Genomic DNA, 19,951 nt, shown 5'->3' on the forward strand with positions numbered 1-19,951 from the left:
AACCAATTCAGCTAACTGTAAATCCATATGTGACCTGTTAGGTAACAAACTGGCTCACAAATGTAACCCAGGAAATTAGAATGGGTGGATCTTCCTCCTCCAAAAGACGTGTCACTAGAGGTATACCTCTTGGTTCGATCCTTTTTGACATCAATTTCTTGGAGGTCAAATCTAATGTTAAGGGCTTATGGCTGACCATGTTTGTAGATTACCATAAACTAGGTGTCATAAGAAACTCTGCAGAAGATGCCAAGATCTTTTAGGAAGGCTTTTCCCAAACAAATAGCCGATGTCAAAGCCACAGCCTAAGCCTAAACATAAAAAATGTATAATTGCATCCTTTGGCAAGCATGACATTCTCAGCAGTTGCCACATTCAAAGCACACCCCTGAAAAATTGCTCCATGCTGAGGGACCTGGGAACCCATGTAGACAATGAGCTGTTATTTGACCACCATGTACTCACTGCTGATGGATGAGGTAAGAGACACAAATGTTCATCCATCATGGAATAAAGATCTGTTTAAACCCTTAATTGGACTGTTTTTTCCACTGGGAAGAAGACTTTATTTATTTTTACTTTTGCTAAGTTAGTTGTAGCCAGGATCTGACATTCTGAGCAGATATCCTTAACCCTAATCATACATTTTTCTAAAGGTAAGAGACAGTTATCCCCAAACTGGGCAACAGCCATGTCTCCTATTTCCTTTCCTAGAGTTGAAAGTCAGATGTTAGGGAGTGGGCTAGTTAATTGGTTCAGTGGAGGTCCCCACTCACCTCATCCTTCCTAACTCCTTCCCATAGGCAACCAGCATACTCATAATGGCTGCCTGTACGGATAATTATGTGCAGCGTGTGTGGTCCCACCCACATTATCCCTGATTCAGGGTTACTTGCACTACTAGAGAGTGAGAGCCTGCTTTGGCCTTTTCAATAACTGATCGTCCATCTACCAGTAGGCATCAGTGATATAATTGACTACGCTACCCCCTTCAACCCAAGACTACTGAGTTGGTCATGGCCTCAAACCTATCTTATTCTTTGCAGTAGCCCCAGCACCTGTGCCACTAACTGAGCATGGGTTGCCTGGATCATAATCAGGTCTTCATTCCCCTATGCCAGCAAGCTAGCTTAATGTGAAGCATATTTATGTAATTATAAACCTGACAAAATCCAACAATCTCATTTGTAATAGCGCAAGTAAATAATTTATTGATTAAAAACAAGGTGTTTATAAAGAAACGAGCAAATGAAAAAATAGCATGTTTATTATGCATTCAGTTTTAAAATAGAAGTTTTATCCTACTGTGTCCTGTTAAGTTGTTGATAACAAGATGGTTGAGACAATCTTATGTAATTCTTTAGCTGGTATAGCTAAATTACTTTAATTTGAAACAAAACAAGTTTTTAATTCTGTTTGTGAATAAATAATTTGATGATAAGAAATAGTATGCATCCCAGGCACTCAACAGCCAGCCAAACCTGAGGATGAGAAATTATTGTACATCTTATCTTTTATGTATATTATATACATACATATATTTTGCATATATACTATATATATATATATATATATATATGTGTGTGTGTGTGTGTGTGTGTGTGAATGTGTGTATATATATATATATATATATATATATATATATATATATATATATATATATATATACATACATGTATAAATATATAATTTAAAAGAGAAAAATGCTCAGAGATAGACCTTTTTCTAAATGTAATAATACCCTCCAGGTTGTAATACTGGAGAATACCAGACTGTCCTGGGGTAATGTAGTCCTCCACCTGTCAGTTACTATTACTTTCATACACATTTCGTATGGAGTATATATGCAAAAACAGTTCCTGACAAAAGATGATTTCATGGCAAACGTAATCTGCGTTTACAGTTCTATCCTCTTTCTGAGAAAGTATTTAAAATACTCTTAAGATTACTAGAGGTGCAAAACTCCACCTTCTTGAAGCTTAGTACTATTGTGTGTATAATTCAGATAGACCATAATATTAACACCACAGAAAAAGCAGCCTTCGGTAAGAAGATTCAAAACTGTTTTACTTGATAGTAGCTTTGAGACAGGTGTCTTAACATAATTGTAGCTTATCTATTAAAGCCACTCAGCATTGACTGAAATTTTGTTTGTCTAAACTAAACTACACATCAGAAACTACTTTTTTCCAAGGTGTGGTAAAAATTAAACTTCTGTATTTATTTTACCTCACCATGAAAATAAATGCTCTGGATATATTATTACTATGTGCACATGTGGTTGAATGACCTTCTACCTCCACTTACACTTTTTTCTTCATTTCCTTACAGCTCTCCAATTCTCAACCCATAATGCAAAATTAGTAACAATGCAAACCACTCCCTAAACAACACAGTTATCAATTTTTGTTTCAAGCTTGTCTCTTAAAACAGTTCTGCTAAAGTATCTTTCCCTTTGTCCAGGTTTATAGGCATGGACTGAATGATATCTGGTGTGAGGGACATCTGCTGAGAGTCGATGCTCTTTAGGAACAGGTTAGTACTTTAAAATGAGTTGTTTCATTCTTGCAATTCCCATTAGACTTTTAAAAAGGCAAAAATGCAAGCCTCGCCTGGAAATGATCTCCAACACAGGTGGAAACATTTATGGAGTGAATCAATGTTTAGTTCTTTCAGCTTGATTCAGTGCCACTAAAAGAAATCATGCATAATCTCAAGTAAATCAGTACGGACAGTGATAGCAGTATAATATATTGTCCGTGGATAATAGTTATCCCATTTCTTAAATAGATTACGTATGATAGAGAAATGCCACCCGCTCAGAATACAATTGAACAAGAGACTGTATATATTTCCGTAAAGGTACAACAAAGCCCTCGCATGCCTACGGTTTAGTATAAATCTTAGAAAATAGGAGCGGAGACAATCAAAAGCACCCGCCTCCCGTAGCCCTCAACCAGTCAGGGACAAATCTCATCAGAATCGGGGAAAATTCATAAACAATCAGGAACACTTTTATTAAATTGAAACATTGACAATAAGGTAATGTGAATTAATAAATTTTCTGAAGTAAAAGAAGTCTGTAACTCTCAAATTGTTGTCATTTTATTAAGTGTAATTCAACACATTTCCTCCACAAGTCATAAAGAGATTAAGAAGGACAGAGATAAAATCTGAGTCAGAATCATGGACATCTAAGAATTACGCCCCACACCCCCTCTTCAGGTGGGATGTTGCAACGTGTCCATTCCTTTTCCCGCCCAATTTTGGTGTGGCCAACACTCTCGGCGCAGGTGGACAGAAAAAGCACATCTTTAAGTGTGCGAGCACGCGGATAGCCCTTTCGTTAAGGTAACGGCCAGGAAGCACTCTTATTAATTATTTTCTGTGAGAAGTGCCCATTTTAGTTGTAAGATAAACACTAACAAGACCAAAACGGAGACTACAGCATCATGATTTGAATTCTATTAGTGACGCCAACTGTTTCTAAAATGTCATAGTCCGAAGAACAAGAAACTTAGATGCTTTCTGCAGACCAAGCTAAAACACGGTGATGAGGGTCTTTCCGTTTTGTAAGATAAACCTCCCTCCAGTCAGTCAGCATCGGGTGTCCCACTTTATCTTTGGCCACACCTTCTAACTGTTGTGAGAAAGTGGCAGACGAACATTTTGACAGACTGAGACGAGACATTAGTGTGTAAAAGATGCACTACTGGAGACTAGTAAGCAAAGGTAACAGGAATCATCAGAAATAGACTGCCAAGATCGAAGGGAAGTTGTGACTAATTTTTCCTTCCTTTTCTGTATGTTCGCATTGAGTTTTCTAGGTAAGGCTGAACCATGATTCTGGCATTTCGTTTGGATTTAATGTTTCTGAATTTAAAGGTCTTAGAACTGCCCTAAATAAACCGAAACGTTATTCTTTCAAAGAAAAAAAAAACAGTTATATCACATGCTAATGCTTGTAGTCAATCAGGGCAGCTGTCCAAACTTAAAATAAGCAAAGTTAAAAGGAGAAGAACAATATATATGTTAAAATAAAACACGTTACAGTAACCCAAAGTTCAGCGAAGAAACTTTTTTTTTTATTTACTCACTCTAGATGAAGGATGTATCATTTCTTACTAAGAGTGACTAAGAGGTAGTATAACATGTAGATGTACCATATGTATTTTGATACTAAAAAGCACATGGAAGACAGTTTTTTTTTTTTTTGAATTTTCAGGTAGGATTAGGTAGTTCTGCAAAAATGTGGATGCTTGTGTTGGAGTGGGATACAGATACGGTAACTGTAAAGAAAAATTACATAACTGAGCATGCAGAAGTCTGCAACATGTTTCAGATAGAACGTAAACGTATCACACTGGGACAATTACTTTCATGCTAAATGATCTTGTGCTTCTATAATGTAATATATATATATATATATATATATATATATATATATATATATATATATATATATATAGTGGGAGCTATGCCTTGTAATACATGTTCTTCCTTCATGTTAATTTGTTAGAAACTTATGAGCTGTGATAATGGCCCATGGCTGTGTGCCATACAGAGGCAAGGCAGTACCTGTATTTAAGATAGCTGATGACCTGTTGTAGTGGTATTCTTTTAAAAGAAGTGTGGTGGTTACATCTCTTATTTTTTTAATATATGAGAATAGATGATAACCAGTTTGGCAGCTTTAAAATGACTGGGCAGACTTCACTGATATGGAAGTTATTAGCAATTTAGCTACTTAAGAGGAAATAGAATGAAACATAGGGTAAGCTATGCATCCATGTACAACCAAGGAAGTATCAGTGAGGTTTTAGATTAGAAACAACACATTAGAAACTAGCTCAAAGAATGAACATGCTGGTAAAGCAATGGACTTTTTCCTGTTGGTGTCACTGTATTCTACTGAAAGAGATCTAATAAAGGAGCATAACATAAAATAAAAATTCACTGGGGATATGATGTATTCATCTGCAGATTCCTTCTGTGTTGGATACATTTTATTACAGTTACGCACAGTACTTTATTTTTCCCATTTAACACTGTACTAACAGATGTGCATTTTTTTAATTATGAGGCAAAAGTCTGAAGTTATTTGTAAGAAATGCATCACGATGTACTGAATGGTGCTGATACAGTTGTTTTCTTAGGTACCAGCCAAAACTTGAAAATGAGAAACTATTGCACATCTTTGATGTATATTATATAGATACATATAGTTTGCATATATACTAGGATATAGTTTGCAAATATACTAGGATTCCGCATCTTGCTGACTGCAGGAATACAAATTTTGGGACATTTCATTGAAAAAATTATGCTCTAAAGGTATTTTTTGTACTGAATGTAGTTGTCCATCTGTCTTGCTTTTTATTATACAGCATTTGGCTTAAACTTTCATGAACATGCATTACTAAGCTGACACTTGAATATTTAAACTAAGATTTTCATCTTTATGCATAACACAAAAAGGAGCAAGCCATATCTCTGCATATAGTAAGTACCTTGAACAGAACAGAAGACGATGTTCAGCAATGGAAATTTGAGGGGAATTTAGCTAACTGGTCGCTTTCAGCAATGTGGCATATTTTAACCTTGATCATACATAGTCTTTTAGCAAATACACATTGCTACAAATATGGGTATGTAAATTATATTTATATATATATATATATATATATATATATATATTGTGTGTATTTGTGTGTAACAGAGAGAACATGTTCATTGTATTTTAAAATCACCAAAGTGGCATGCATTCATACATTTTTTGCCAAGCCAGTTATTTTAAATGTTTAAATGATGTATAAGTGATTTCTGTTATGGTTTAAAACATACCTGCTCATAGTACTTCCTTTATCCATACTTTATAAATGGTAATACATAGATTAATTGAACTAAGCCCATGGAGATCCATAGTCTATCCTAATCAAGACTGATAAAACATTCTTTTCAAGTCATGCTGATTCATATTTTAAAAATGGAAGTTCCAGGTTTTCAATGACTGGACACTAATACACTCCAGTGTATCAAGTGTTGCTGTATCAAACTCCCATTAATGTCATGTGCAGGCCTAAGGGCAGGAAGTTAATGTTTTTTTGGGGGGTAGGGTAAACTGTAGAATCAGATTGAAAGAGGTTTGCAGACATATTCATTATGAATCTCATATGTGTCATTCCAGCATATGCAATGTGGCTACTGTAGCATACCTGGTCTTGGTCACAAGGAGGTGGTGGCACACCAGGATCTGGGAGAAGGAATAATCTATTTGCTATGTGAAGGTATAGGAAGCTTGGAGTATGGTAACTGTACACCAGTCACAGCAGGAATATAAGGTGGGGAGGGGGTGTCTGTTGCATGGGACTGAGTCTGAAATATGTCAGATAGAAACAGTTTCTTTTTTTTTTCATTATGTCTGGGTTATTGTGGGACAGAATAGTTTAATGTTTGACAAAATCCATCAAGAAAACTAAATAGCTCTTCACTTCTTAATTCTTTTGTTAAAAAAGGTAATGTCTACTGGAGGAGAATGGGATTTTTTTTTGGCCTGGATACATTTGAACTTGAATCATCTACTACTCTTGTGTGTCACGTCTTGGCAACATGAACTGTTTGATGGATGTGCTGGACTGACTTTTAGTGTGCAATCCAAATGAAAGACAGCTGTCTAATGGCAGAATTTAAAGTGACTTGTTTGCTATAGCTGATCCGTATGCATTTTTCCATTATTCATTTGATCTGGGGCAATTTATAAACTTCGACATGTAAAGCACAGTTATACATAATGTCCTTTTTGCAAATAATATAGATTTACAGTATGCCATTCTGTCAGTATTTGTTTTACTGATTTATTAATTATGTGTATCATATTGTCATGTTTGTGTGTATAAAGTACTTAAGATTAAGTGCTTATATTTGACTTGCCTTAGGCTGTGAAATGAAGTGGCTGAAAGCTCTTTTTACTGGCTGTGCGTGTGCGCATGTTTATGTATGTTGGTGCTGGGGGAGTGGAAGACTAGAATTATCTTTTGATTTACTGACTGCATGCTAGAACACAGAGGCAACTTCTAAGTGTGCTGTTAACAACTGAGGGACCTAATGACACTGACAGTGGGTTTGCACTGCTAACTAGGTGCTTCATTCATTAGCATTATGATTCACTGTGAGGCTAAAGTTTGGTTCAATGACTGCCTTTGTGCTGAAGTTTGCATAAAAAAACACTCATTATTATAGAAAAGATTTGGAGAACTCCAAGCACTGAATAGGGTGGTGGGGTCTAAACCAATGACTTTGACTGAGGTTTGTAAGTGTAGAATGTGAAGAAACTGCAGAAATTGGGATCTAGCAGTTCAAGGACTGAGGCTGATACAGAAATTTGATTAGTTTTGGTGGGGAAAGTAGCGCTCCTGCTGATATGAGAAACCTGGTCAGACACTTATTGCTGTCAGGATGTGCACTAGTATATTACTGCTATTATTTATTTGTTAAACCAAATGGTCCGGTAGACACAAGTTCCTCCTTTATGCATGACCCAGGAGCAGGTTTCCAGGAGAACATTCAAAAGACTTGTTTGGCTTCTTGCTGTAGGATTGTATGCCTGGGGTGTATCCATGATACTTCAGATCAAAGACCCTTTCTTCCACAGGACAAAGGAAATCCATATCTAGATTTATTCCTGAGTTTTTACACTCAGAGCAGGACTTCAGTAAGGGAATTTCTCAGTATACTAGGATTTACAACATTTGTGATTCTCATGAATCCTTTAGCCAGGCTCCATATGAGAAAGATTCAGCACTGCCTAAAATCTGTATGGACCCAACATCAGTGACCCTTAACATTTCAGATTCCAGTTTTGGAATTTGTAGAAAGGGAACTGCTTTGGTGGAAAGACCACTGAGGTCTTCTGTTCTCCCTTCTAGCCCAGCATAGTCTCTAACAACAGATTCCACAGACTTTGTTTGGGAGTTATGTCTGTGGGGATAAAATTTCAGGGTCTTTGGAACAAAAAGATAGACCAAAACACATAACCATAAAAGAGATGGCAGTCATGTCTGCAATCTCCTGAGGTCCCCAGGGTACCTACAAGTGATTACAGTCAACACAAGTGTGGTGTGGTGCGTAAATAATCAGAGGGTGTTCCAAATCTTAATCTCTGTGCAGATTAGCCATGCTAGCCTGGGATATGTAGCAGCACAGGACAAATCTCACTTTCCAAGCATCTTACATTCTCTCAGAGCAAAGCATTGTAGTAGACAAGCTGAACAGGACTAGAACAGAACCTCTTGAATGGAAGTTGAATTAGGAAGTCCTCCAGGATTTGATCCATGTGTGGGGAACACCTCAGATAGATTACTTCACTACCAGTCACAACAAGCAACTGACACAGTTGTGCTCCAGTACTCCTTTCAAACCAGTGATTAAAACATATGCATTCTCATTACCTTGGATGGGGATGTTCCTGTATACCTTTATACTCTATCCACTGATCTCCAAGGTCATTTAGTTAATTCATAGGGACTCTGAAAAAGTCGTTGAAGTGACCCCCTTCTGGCCAAGGCAACAATGCTTCTTCATTCTTTTGGAAAAGGCCAAGGGCACTTATCACAAGTTTCCTTACAGACTGGACCTATTCACACAAGTCAGGGGTTGTTTGACAGAAAATCATATATTAGTGAATGAAAAACTGAAGAATTGTTTCAGAAAAATTAACTCTTGCTCTAATAGGCTGATCTGATGTTCTTAACATGTAAAACAGTTTTGGTAATTACTCTGACTTCTGCAAGAAGAGGGTCTGAGTTGTAAGCTCTCACAGCAGGTTAACCTTATCTCATTTTTCACAAATATGTTTTTTTTTTGAGAGACAGTCCTTCATGTGTGCCAAATTAGTACCCAATTTTACTTTAAGCCAAGCTATCCATCTCTATATCTTCTTTCCAGAACCTAAAAATGATCGAGAGAGGATTCTGTATACTCTGGTTGTTGACAGACACCTCAGATGTTATCTTGGCAGGACGAAAACCTTCAGAAATTTTGAATGGTTATTCATTTTCTATGAATGTAAGAAAAAAAGGCAACTTGTGTCAAAGCAGACAATTTCCAAATGGTTGTCCCGTGCTATCTCCTTTTGTTATTCCTACCATGACATGTCAATTCCAGGCATGTGTTACTAGGGCCTTGGCTTCATCACTGTGTTTTTCGGAATGGAGTGGGATCTAGAAAATATTGTAACTGTACATATTTCACAAAACACTGCAAACTAGATTCCTGTTCCAGGTCTAGAAGAGACCTTGCTAGAGCCATTCTCTAGAGACCCCTATAACCTCACCCTTCCTCCTCCCAAAATTTAAAACTACAGTAATCTATTCATACAGCTTAACGATACTGGAACAGGGGTCAAATAATAAACATAGTAGAGTTTTGTAAGTAAATTTACCATAACAGTAGATATTTGAATGGTCACTGCTGCAGTAGCTGCTTCTTCATTCCTCTTATTGTTGTATGCCTTTTATTTGCTGGGGTGAGGACATTGTTATACACTTAGCATTGACCTGTTTCAGGACTCTAGCCTCTGTCTTTCAATTGGCATGAAAGCTGAGAATTTCTTCACACCCAGAACACTGATTTTCTCCAGCTTTGCTCAACTGTCAAAGGTTTGAGCATATAGAAGGAGCCTTTAAGCTGTGGAAGTTGGCCAGCTGCTATATCCTAAGCAGGATATAACCCATCTAGCTAAGGCTACTGCAACAGCGATCATTTGAACATCTACTGTTATGGTACATTTACTTACACATCTGTAGTTCATGGTTAAAGAAAGATAGAAAGTCACACTGCTTACCATGCTGAGAAGTGTATTCCAGAGTTTTGGGAGGCAATGAGTTGTAAAAGTGTCCCCCATTGTGTTTTATCTCTTAGTGAAGATTTAGGGCCTTGGTTCTAGTACTGGTAGAGATATTGGAATAGTGAAGATGCAGCAGGTGCAGAACACTGAGTCTCTGATGGTGAAGTAAGACAAATATACTCCTTCAAAAGTGTATAAGACACTAAATAATGGTATAGAGCTCCTAGCCTGTCTTCATAACTCTGAGACTATATGTCTATAATTGTTTTGGTTAGGAAACATTGGGGTCTTATTATTTACTATTTTTAGTGAGATGCATTCCAAAGGGTCGGTTGTTCTCAATAATTGGCCTGTTCACTGCTAGTGATTATCTCTTTAGACCATGATGATATTCATTTGGCAAATAACTGGCCCAGATAAAAGTATTTCCTAACAATTGTTGTCACATGATGGTCAAAAGTGTGGGAGCTGTCAACCCAAGTACCAATTTTCCTGGCTAAATTTTGTTCTGTAGTGGTGTGCTGTCTTTACAGTATGATGAGGGGAGGAGTTGTCTTCAAAAGTGATAACACTGCACTTTTTAACTTTTAGTTTGAGCCCACATTTAATACATCAAGAGTTTATTAGGGAGGGCTCATTTTGGAGGACTTGGGGGTCAGTGGATGACCATAACAATCCCCAATTTGCAGTCATCTGCATACTTTATTAGCTAGAAGACTTGACTCCATGCTTGGAGATCTGAGAAGAAAATACCAAAAAAGTAGAGACCCTAGTACCGAACCCCGAGGAACACTGCTATTTACTTTCATATCCTTTGATAAGGCACCTGCAACTTGCAGTGTGTGGGTGCTGTCTTTCAGCCAGTTTGCTATCTAGTTCAACTGACTGTCTGGATGATAGGGTCTTAATTCCTTTTAGGTACCCATTTATTGAGTATCTGCAGCAGGTACTAGTGGAGGCAAGAAAGCTTGCTAGTAGAAAATCATATATTCATAGGTTCATAGGTAGGTGATAGGCTATCGGCCCAAGGGCCTAAGTAAGCCTAGCCAAAAAGGTTCCCTGGCTTACGCCACCCAAGAAAGTTAATTTACTGTGCCCTTGTCAAGCAGAGCCACAGAAGTGATCCCCGGGGTGTATTTCCTATTTCCCATCCACTCATCAAGATTTTTCTTGAAGAGTGCTAATGAGGAACTTTGCTTAACAAAGATTGGTAGCTTGTTCCAGAGTATAGGAAGTCTCTGGGACAGGAATCTATCCCTCCAGCATGTCCTGTTTATTGTGGTGACAAGGTTTAGGTCCGTAGAGCATGTAGCTCAGAGGGATTGGGATTTCTTTAGGTGTAGCATGTCCAACAGCTCTGGGTATAACATAGCTTTATATGTTAGGAAGAAATCTCCTTGGAGTAGGTGATATGCTACAGAGTAAAGCTGGAATTTTTTGAGATGGTTAGTGCAGGGCATCTGTTTGAGGCCAGTAATCCTCTTTGTGAGGTACTTCTGTGGCCTTTCCAGCCACTGTAGATGTCTTGTGAGGTACATTCTAAAAGGGGCGTTGCACTCTCTAATGGGTCTAATGAGTGCTGAGTAGAGGGGAACAATGACCTCTTTTTTCCTGGATGAGAATGCTTTTGTGATGAGGTGTGTCACATAGAAGGATTTCCTGACTGCTGTGGCAATGTGATTTTCAAAGGAGAGACTACTGTCCACTTGGGTCCCAAGGTCTCTTATCACACATTCAGCATTAAGTAGACTGTCATTTATGTGGTAGTTCATGGGTACAGAGTTTTTACCAAAAGGGATGACAATGCACTTTTTGGCATTGAGCTTGAGGCCATGCCTCTGACACCAGGCATCTGTCTCAGTGAGGCCCTTCTGTAGGATGGCCACATAATTTGGGGCTTAACTATGACTCCTAGTTTGCAGTCATCTGCGAACTTCGTTAGCCAGAGGCCTCCTGTCTTAGTCTGTACTTCAGAGAAGTAGATACCAAACAGGAGAGGTCCCAGGACTGCAGATATTAGCAAAAGCAAAAGTTTTCTAGTTGATGCCAACAACATAACCATCAGCCACTCAGGGCTAGTTGGTCTTTGGTTTTACAATATTTGTGTGCTCTACTATCCTATGACCTTTTTATTATAGCTTCATATGTAAGTACTAGGCTAGCTGACCATGTGAGCCATTTTAAGTCTAGCCATTTACCATTTTTCTGCTTGAAATAACCTTTACCATTTGGTTATATTTTGGCCTTACCCATCCCATGGTTGACAATTATATATTACTTCTAATGAGAATAACTGGACTCATAATATAGATAATTTGAGGGGAACCCCCATGCATGGGATAAAGCATTTAGGAGCTGCTTCTGTCCATTAGTAGTTCCCCATCCATAAATCTAAGTTACACTTGGATATGGACACTGGTGAATTTTGTTTTATGTGGATGGGGAATATGATCCATAGCAGCGGTATCCTCTGATAGATATTACTCTCCCTCCAAACCATTCTGTTGTATAGCTTCATATGTAAGTACTAGGCTAGCTGACCATGTGAGCCATTTTAAGTCTAGCCATTTACCATTTTTCTGCTTGAAATAACCTTTACCATTTGGTTATATTTTGGCCTTACCCATCCCATGGTTGACAATTATATATTACTTCTAATGAAAATAACTGGACTCATAACATAGATAATTTGAGGGGAACCCCCATGCATGGGATAAAGCATTTAGGAACTGCTTCTGTCCATTAGTAGTTCCCCATCCATAAATCTAAGTTACACTTGGATATGGACACTGGTGAATTTTGTTTTATGTGGATGGGGAATTTGATCCATAGCAGCGGTATCCTCTGATAGATATTACTCTCCCTCCAAACCATTCTGTTGTTGCTGGAGAACAGGTGTAGATCCCTCAATCTCGCATTTCTAATGCCATCTGACTTACTGATGTGCAGTAAATCCTTCAGTAATGGGTCAGAGGATGTCTTGTATACCAGACAGAGGTCACTTGTTAGCAATCTGAACGATACTGATTATAGTGATAGGGCTTTGTGTCAGTCCATTTAAGATGTTGTTTAGGCCTTGTATTCTTTTAGTAAGATACCTCTGTGGGCATTCCAGTTGTTGCATGTGTCTGGATGGATACATGCCAAAGGGAGCATTATATTCAATGAGGGCTGAGCAAAGGGGAACAATGATATCCCAAAATCAAGACACAGTCCCTTTGTTTATAAGCTGTGCAATATTGAAATATTTTCTTGCAACAGAATACATTTGTTAGTCAAATGTTTGGTCCCAAACCCCAAACAACTGGGTCAGCTCTTGGGGTGTTTTGTCAATGTGGTAGTTGCCTGGGGTAGATGACTTCCAAAAGATACAGTAATGCATTTTTTGGTATTTAGTTTCAGTACATGATTTTGGAACAAGCTATTTATTTGAGACAAACCTTCCTGCAGGATGGCGAAGTCATTTGGGGATTCAGTGACTGCTTCTTGATTCCAACAAGCTATTTATTTGGGACAAACCTTCCTATAGGATGGCTAAGTAATTTGGGGATTCAATGACTGCTTTTAGATTCCAGTCATCTGCAAACTTAGTCAGCCAGAGCTTCTTGACATTGGCTTACTTTGTTTGTTTGTATCTTTCGGCTTTTCCCGGTTAGGGGTCGCCACAGCGGAACTCCGGTCCGCTAATGATTGGTAGTGGATTTTTACATACTTGGTTACCAGCCCTGACACACAACCTTCAATGAAGGCACGCCCCATTCATGTATGCCTCCACACAGAAGACGCTCTAGCTGAGAATCGAACGGGACACCGTCTTGCTATAAGGCGACAATGCTACCGCAGCACCACCACCGCAATTTTGGCTTACTATTGCTTACTATTGTATTGTAATTATTATTATTATATTATATAATTGTAATATAATTATATTATGATATTGCTATTACTATTAATATTATTATTGTTATTAAATTGCCGTATTATTACTTTGTCAAGGTTTATTTATTGGTCATTTCAGCGTGTCTGCCCATGGATCTTTCTCTTTCTGCACAGTCTCATGTCAAAATGTTTTTGAAAGGGGATTTGCATAAAAGTCCTCTAAGAAAACTGCTGGCTCCTCCATGCGATCTTAATTTCGTGTTAGAGGAGCTAGCACTTCAATTTGAATCAGATAATCTGTCTGACTTGAAGTTCTTGGCATGGGCAATTGTTTTACTGATTGCTCTGATCTCTGCAAGAAGAGTATTTGAGTTGAAAACTCTTATAGTGAGTCAACCCTATCTCATTTTCCATAGAGACAGAGTTTCTTTTGAACTAATTATTTTATGCCTAAAGTGGTATCTGAGTTTACTTTATGCCAAACTATCCATCTCACCATTCTCTTATCTGAACCTAAAAATGTGGGAGAAAGGATACTCCATACCTTGGATGTCCACAGACAACTCAGCTATGTTCGTAATAGAAGTAGATCTTTCAAATCTCCAGATTAATTGTTCACTTCTCGTGACAGTAACAAAAAGGGACAACCTGTGTTAAAGCAGACTTTTTCCAAATAGTTATTTCATGCTATTACCTTTTGTTATACTTACCACAACAAAACTACTCCTGGCAGGGTCAGAGTCCACTCTGCCAGGGCTTTTGCTTCAACTGTGGTCATTTGGAAAGGGTTGGATTCTGGGAGTATTCTAGGAGCAGCAACTTTTTCCTCTGTACATACAATTACAAGAGATTATAAGCTTGATTCCTTCTCTAATTCTTGTTTAGGCTTTGCTAAGACCATTCTCCAGGGGCTCTTGGACCCTTCCCCTTCCACCTCCAAAATGTAGTAGGCTAGGGTAATCTACCCAAATATGTAACAGCAGTGATCAAACTGATAAACATAGTACAGTTGTGTAACTAAACTTATCATAACAGTAGATGTTCAAATGATCATCCTCCTTTTTTCTTATTGTGTTGTTTATGCCTTAGTGTTCAATTTTTTGTTATTCCTAGTATTGTACTTTCAGGCCTCAGCCTTGCTCTCTGTGTTGGCATGAAAGATCTAAATGGCTTGATGCTCAAACTCATCTTTTTAAACAACTCAGCTTGTGCTGATGTGCTGACTGATAGTCTGGGTGTATGAAAGGTGACTTGAAACTTTGGAACCTGGCCACCTGTTATATCCCTGGCAGGATGTAACCCATATTGCAAAGGTTACTGCAGCAGTGATCATTCGAATATTTACTGCTCTGGTTAGTTTATTTATACAACTGTACTTTCCTCCAAATTGTCTGTTGGTAAGCATGTGATGTGCATATTTGTGCATCTTTTGGTAGACCTAGCTTGTCAGGAACATTATGTGAGTGAGTGAGTGAGTGAGTGAGTGAGTGAGTGAGTGAGTGAGTGAGTGAGTGTGTGTGTGTGTGTTCGGGAAGGGGAGCGATATTGAGATGCTATGGTCATTACTGCTTTAACTTTCCTTACAGGTGTGCGCCTGAAGTGTGCACAGAAGTTTTCTATAACCTGTTCTGGGGTTGTGGACATTGTGGTTATTAATTCTTTTAACTTTCCTCACAAATGCAGCGGTTTGTATAGAAGGCCACTACGGTTTAGCAGCAACAAGTTGAAACATTTGTTTCAGTTTCAGCAAAGTTAAACATCAGAAGTATATACACATTTTTAAAACCAAATAAAAAAATAAAAACAAGCATATACAGATTATTTTGGGGGGAAAGGATAAGGAGGCATGCAGTTTTATATGTCCAACATCAACAGGTTGAAATATAACGCATTCTGTGTGTTCTTTCAGTTTTGTCTCAATCTGACTTTAGAGCGGTGCATAATAAATGGGCATCTTTTGGGGTAAAGGGGAGGAGGCATTCTGCATATATGTTAGACAGCAGCCACTTAAAATATATGAGTCTGCTCATCTGTGCCTTCATCCCAGAGTAGCACCAGAGTGATGTACAAAAGGTCAATATCTTTTTTAGGGTGATAGGGAGACCAACACCATGCCCAGATATGATTTATTATCCTTGAAAGCATTTTACTTGTCTGGTTATTGTGATCTGATGTTTTATTAGACACATCTTATTTCTTCCATGAAAGAAAAAGAATAGGTTCAATTTCTTTCCTTGGTCATATTTTTTGTTCAGGCCATCCATACAGTAAGATTGTGGAAAATACCAGTGAAATGAGATGAAACTTGAATACAGGCAAGGCAGTTGTCATGACAGCAGGTGGGAGAAATCAGAAGTTGAAAAATTAGATAGAAGAGAAAGTAATGGAGCAGGTTAAAAGCTTCATGTATCCGTGAGTTGTGGTTGAAAAGTGAAGTCTAAACGAGGAGGTCAAAGCTAGAATCAGAAGGGCTGTTGCCAAATGTCACTGAGTGTCAGTAGTGTGTGATCGAATGCTAAATGTCACAAAGTGTCTGGAGTAGTGCATGCAGAATTCTAACGTCAGTAGTAGTGTGTGACAAAATGCTTAATAGCACTGAGCATCAGCAGCATTGCATGACAGAATGCTAAATGACACTGAGCTTCAGCAGTAGCTAAACAAGATGAAAAGTAAACAGTGGTGTGACTAGTACTTCTGTTTGGTATATATACATGGGCACTGAAGGCAGAGCAGTTGAGGAAGTTAGAGGTGATGGAGATGAAGTGTATGAGATAGGTAATGAGATACACACACTGGAACAGGTGAAGACATGATGACGTCAGAGCAGAAGTCACAGTGGCTCTAATTGCATAGAAGGTCAAAGAGAAAAGATTGTGGTGGTTTGGGCAGATGCTTCAGGAAAGCAGCATAAAGCTTGCTGAAAATGATTTAAGAGAGAGAGAGGAAGGTAAAGAGGAAATGAGGATTTACAGCACACAGATGGATAGATTGTATCAGAGAAGAGCAGCTTCAGTCAGGCATGACTATTGAAGAAGGTAAAAAAGAGGCACTGGATTTAAAGGAGTAGCAACAATTAACATCCCAGTCCCATATAAAAAACCTTAGGGAAAAGGAGATTTAATGATGACAGTGATGATGGTTTTGCTTAGTTTTGTAAACATTTTTTCAGTTTGTTGAAAAATTAATGTTGAGGGACTGGATTTAATTATGAGGTTGTATCACAATGATGTTTATGAAGTTTTTTCTTTTTCCCCACTGTTATGCTATCTTGGAGTTGGCATATATCTAAGTAGAAGGGGTGTGTGGGGAAACAGGAATTGTCTCCTTCCTGCAAAATAAGTTGATTTTGAATATTTATTTGAAGTTTACTTTTTGTGCAGCTCCATGTTTATTTGTGCAATGTTTTTACTATTGGCAGGTTGAGTCTCAGTCCTTTTGGTGGTGGTGATGGATTTTTTGATAACTGTAAGGACACACACACACATACACACACACACACACACACACACACACACACACACACACACACACACACACACACACACTAGAGTACAGAAATGCAGAACAGTTTATCAGTTCAGAAAATAAATGTAGTTTTAGTAGATAAAAACAAAAGAAGACCCTAGACTCTTTTGACATAAGCTGGTGAAGCAAAATAAATAACAAAGTACCTTTTCTGTTTTACTTCCATGCAAAAGGGGTAAAGGCCCTGATATCAAGTCCATAAGTGTTTTCTATAGCTCTGTTTTTTTTCTGGATTCTAATGGCAGGAAAAATGTCCTGTTTTTATTTATTTATTTATTTCATTTGTTAGCCAGTGCACTGATCCCTGTAGATCATTTTCATGTTTAGCCCTGCAGAATATATTAGGCAGAAGACAGCAAAGCTGACATTTTCAAATGGTTGCATGCATAATGATGAATAGTTAAGAATGTAATACAGGCAAGATATCCTCACTGCAGTTAAACATATAATTATAACTACAAACTGATATGGTAACTAAAACAGAACAAAAAAAAAACAAAAGAAACTGCCAGGATTTAAAGTGCAAGTTAGGAAGAAGTGTACAAGTTACACAATTTGCTCAAAATGCAACATACACCATAAATATTTAATATATACAGTATACTTAATTAGGTGTATAATGAGTAGGGAAGGTAGACCAGAAGGAAATGTTAAGGTGCAATGAAAGAAAGCTGGAAAAGTTGACAAATAAAAGGGATAGGGGAGACTTCATGGGTAGAATAACAGAATGGTAAGAAGAAAATAAAATTTATTTGCTGTAGGTCCCTTCTGCTGTCTTCAACAAGATCTTTTCTTTCTGCAGCTGTTCCAGGCCAAGTATTCCTGTTCAGAACCAGCCTACTTCTCTAAACTGTAAAGACTATACTCCTCCATCTTATAATCCACTTTATTGCATAACCACTAAAGTGAATTGTCAAAACCACCGCAATAAATCCAAAAATCCAAAAAGAAATGCTTCAAGTCGGAAACAAGGATTCAATAAAATGAATTTCATAAAAAATAAAAACACATAGATACATCATCAGATTCATCACAAAGTCAATTCCCATAAGAACTGAAGGATGTTAGCACTGCTTGTGTGGACTGTAACAGCCGCTTGCTACAAATGAAGCAAGCAGTTGGTCAGTTTAAAAAGTGAGACTTTCCTTTTATTCATAGCTTTAGTCCTCTGCACTAACTGCCTGACAGAAGAATATAGAGCATAGTATGACAGCTATATCACTATAGACTATAAAAGGCCTTCTGAAATCCAGAGAGGATGACAGTTTCTGAACATATGTTCTTTAATTGTTAAAAATATTGTCTGCATCTGGTGTCCACTTTACTCTAAAAAGCATCTTCCCTGTTTTCAGATGTGTAAGAGGACCTGCTGTTGATGTGAAATGGAATAAAAATTTTCAGTAGAATCCAGCTAATCCCAAAAATGTCTTCACTTCATTCTTGATGACAAGAATAGAGCAGTTTTTCACAATCTCAAGGTTTTTTGGGGGGCTTAAAAATTCCTCTACCTCCTACCTTGGTATAGCCTACACATTTTACTTCTGTCATACCTAAAGTTCGACATTGACTGTTAACCTGTCTTATTTCAGAGAGTCTAGTATAGCCTGTACCGTGGATAGACAGAAATTCCAATTCATTGAATGTATTATGACATTCAGATCAGTGGCAGTATTTTTGACATCGGGTTTTAGGAATCTGTCCATTGATCTCAGAAAGGTAGCAGGAGCATCATGTAAAGGGAAGGACAGTATATCACAATGATCTCTATGATGTGGATAAGGCTATCTTTTCTTTGGTTTCATCCATTACAGGGGACCTACCAGTATTCTATTATTAGGTCAAATGTGGTCAGGAATATTACTTTCTGTAGCTAGACATTGGATAACTATCAAATTTAGAAATGTTGTTCAGCTTCCTAAAGTCATTACAAAACCTGATTGTTCATCAGGCTTTGGGACGAATGCTGCGGATCTCTTCTGTTCACTTTTTTTCTCTTATCCGCGGTGGTGGTGCTGCGGTAGCGTTGTCGCCTCACAGTAAGACGCTGTCCGGTTCGATTCTCAGCTAGAGCATCTTCTGCGTGGAGACATGCGTGAATGGGCGTACCTTCGTTGAAGGTTGTGCATCAGGGCTGGTAACGCGGTACGTAAAAATCAACTACCAATCATTAGCGGACCTGAGTTCCGCTGTGGCGACCCCTAACCGGGAAAAGCCGAAAGACACAACAACAGCTCATCTTAAGCATTTCTTGCACTTCCTCTTGTACAGCCTTACTCTTTTACTTTGGTATTCTATAAGGTTGTTAAATTAACCTCTTCCCATGTGTTGACTCAGGTTTGTTCCGTCAGGTAACTGAAAAAAAAAATGTATCCAATATTTGTATTTTTTTTTTTTTGCCTTATTCAACACATGAGTTGTCAGATCTAATCAAATCCGACCTCAACACGGATTCCAAAGCTTCTTGGTTCCAGGGCTGTGACTCCTCCCATACCCCATAGTTCTCTCCATTCCACCTTAGTACCTCATATTTTGTTTGCTGCCTGAAAACTTCGAATGCTCTTCCAACGGTATATCCTTTGAGTTATATCTTCCTTTTGCTCCTCTCCCTACTCAGAGATTTAACTCTGGTTTTAGTTTTAGACTTAGTGTGTTTAGAGTGTGCATTTGATAGGATTACTTTTGTTGTTAAACTTAGACAGTTAG

General features: G+C 38.0%; 1 protein-coding gene across 1 annotated transcript in view; it reads left to right on the forward strand.

Moving 5' to 3' along the window:
- The first annotated feature begins 3,234 nt into the window (after positions 1-3,234).
- COL21A1 (collagen type XXI alpha 1 chain) overlaps positions 3,235-19,951 on the forward strand; it is a 4,597,064-nt gene continuing 4,580,347 nt past the window's right edge. Inside the window, exon 1 of the mRNA XM_044063368.1 lies at positions 3,235-3,827. The gene's annotated coding sequence lies outside the window, so the exon portion shown is untranslated. The remainder of the gene's footprint in view (positions 3,828-19,951) is intronic.

This window comes from Protopterus annectens, chromosome 2.part1, assembly GCF_019279795.1.
Source record: "Protopterus annectens isolate FY-2018-M chromosome 2.part1, PAN1.0, whole genome shotgun sequence".
Taxonomy (NCBI): Eukaryota; Metazoa; Chordata; order Ceratodontiformes; family Protopteridae; genus Protopterus; species Protopterus annectens.